The sequence below is a fragment of the Zalophus californianus genome, chromosome 9 (genome assembly GCF_009762305.2).
Source record: "Zalophus californianus isolate mZalCal1 chromosome 9, mZalCal1.pri.v2, whole genome shotgun sequence".
NCBI classification, from domain to species: Eukaryota; Metazoa; Chordata; class Mammalia; order Carnivora; family Otariidae; genus Zalophus; species Zalophus californianus.
The window spans coordinates 138,681,592-138,684,252 of NC_045603.1; the positions used below are offsets into that span (position 1 = coordinate 138,681,592).

General features: G+C 42.5%; 1 non-coding gene across 1 annotated transcript; it reads right to left on the reverse strand.

The window, feature by feature from the left end:
- Nucleotides 1–427: 427 nt before the first annotated feature.
- Nucleotides 428–554, reverse strand: LOC113923279. Its single transcript, XR_003520277.1, has one exon. It is a non-coding gene; the product is annotated as a U6atac minor spliceosomal RNA (small nuclear RNA).
- Nucleotides 555–2,661: the final 2,107 nt, after the last annotated feature.

Consider the following 2,661-nt stretch of genomic DNA (forward strand, 5'->3'; position numbering starts at 1 on the left):
TGGTAACAAATGTACCGAGTGGGGGGTGTTGATAGTGGGGGAGGCTATGCTGGGGGTAGGACAGGAGGCATATGGGAAATCTCTGTATCTTCCTCTCAAGTTTGCTGTGAACCTAAAACTGCTTTAAAAAGAAATAAATCCTACTAAAATTATTGGGTCCATATTTGTGAAGGATAATCCTCTGTAATTTTATTTTCTTATAATGTCTTTATGGTTTAATGTCAGGTAAGTGTTAGCATTATAACATGAAGGATTTGTACAAGAATTTATATATTTGTTTTCTTGTATGTTTGATAGATTTCAGCACTGAAACTGTACACCAAGGTTTCCTTTGTGGGGAATATTTTAACTTAAAGTTTAATTTCTTTAATAGATTCAGGGTCATTCATGATTTTCTGAAATGACTTTTGATCATTTGTGTCTGTGAAGGAATTTGTATTTCATCAGTTGGTGTAGAACTGTCTTTCTCTTAACTGTATGCGTGTTGTCAGGCCCGAGGGCCTCTTCCATCCTTGTCAAGGGGACTGCTAACCTTCTCTCCTTTCATACAACGCAGAACTGTCTTCCTCTTATTTCTCCTGTATTGGCCACACATCTGATGCCCCTACTCTTACTCCTGATGTTAGTCATTCATTTATGCTTCCTTTCCTATTTTGTTGGTCATTATAAATTCAGATTTATCAGTTTCACTGATCATTTTAAAGAACCAGCTTTTGGATTCTGTAATTTTGCTGTTGCCTTTATTTTATCCAGGTAGAGTATTTCCTTACCCATTCCTGCCTCACAGTCATTTTGCTCTTCTTGGTCTAGTTTATGAAGGTAAGCACTTTTCTCACTGACATCAAAACTTCCTCCTTTCCTAATATCAGCATTCACTGCTACGAATTTCCCTCTAAACACCATGTTAGCAAAGTATCACAGATTGTGGTGTACTGTGTTTTTCTTGCCTTTGGTGACACATAGGCTCTGTTTGGTCATCTCCCCACGAGCTGCTGCCTGGTCGTGGGCCATGTTGCTATGTGTTATCTTTAGGAGGGCTTTTCTTGTGTCTCATCTTGATGCCCACACCCGCCATGAGATGTTGACTTTTCTCCACTCTGGCTGGGCTAAGACTCCAACAGACCTTATCCAACTTGACCTTTAGTATCTCCCTTCCATTGTTCACCTCAGAGCAGCCCTTTTCCTGATATGCGTTGTTCTCCCTCACTCTGGGCAAGGGACTCTGGGAACCACTCTGCACAGCTCCTCACTCCCTGGGACAAGGGAAGGCCCCCACATCCACACATCCCACCTGCCCCAAACTCTGAGCTCTGCCTCTCTGCTCAGTGGGATCACAGCACTCTGCTTGGACTCCACATGTTGTCCTGTAGTAGGAAATTGTCCCCACACCGTGAAGCACTGTGACTGTGGTGCTCATCCAATGAGACTCCTTCTCTAAAACAGATGGCCATCTTGGACTGTCCTTGTCCAAAGCCTGACAACAATGACCTCATCCAGTCCATCCAGTTTCATGGTTGTCAGGAGGGGGAGGCCCGAGCCCTGTACCAGTCACTCCATTATAGCTGGAAGCCAAGTCAAGATCTCCCTCACACGGTTCCAAAGGAAAGGGATACTTCATAACAGAGATGCTATTTTCTCCCTCAAAGTGTGATGTTTCTGTATCATGGGGGGAGAAATACCCCCAAAACACAAACACAACCAGCACATCTATCCCTTGCAGCCTACCTTTCACAGTTCATGTGGAGAAGAGTCCTAGGAACATCTGTCGCTGTGTGCACCCTGCCAGATGGCTGACAGCTCCAGAAACCATGCCAACACCCATCACGGGGGCCTGTGAACATGGAAAATTACACAGTTTAGGGATAGCTCCAGCTAGGAGCATCGGCCATGTATATTGCCCCGTTTCCAGAATGATGGTAATAACCACAGAATGACGGCATTCAGAAGACAAGTGATGAAAAGACATGTTGCCAGGTGATGGAAGGTTGTCCATCCGACCGGACACGTTGATGGATGTGTCTGGTGCTCAGTGACAGTACCGTCTAAGAGTTTGCAGAATCTGGGAGTAAGAGCCTTAAAAAAATCCTGGTCATGAATATCTGGTCATACTTATGGTTACATGAACATACTAGCAAATGTTACAGTGAACAGCACATTTTACTCAAACATACGCATTTTGTCTTCATGTGGATAAAGATAAAGAAAAATGAAGACTTTCAGTAAGAATTGGAATAGAATGAAAGTAAATCCTTGTTCTTTACACATGCCAGGCCTAGCCTTGTGAATGTACCAAAGAACAAAATATCATATAGGAATTCTACCCAAGAGGTACTGATAGCCACATTTTTCCAGTTCTCTGTTTGGAATACGATACACTTCAATGGCATCTTTATCAAACAAGTCCTAAACAGTATTTCTCACCATGTTATATATTAAAAATAGCACACATTTATTTTTGAACAACAGGCTTTAAAGAAATAGTCTAAGGCATGGAAATCTCCAAGTAATCCAGAGCATTTTATTCTAAAGTTCTGTCCTTGACACAGAGTATATTCCGCTCACAGCATTATGGTAACATTTACTTGCCCTGTGACCTTACTCACCTTACTCACATATTTGCTCACTGGTTGGCCATCAGTTGGTACAGTGGATGGGACTAAC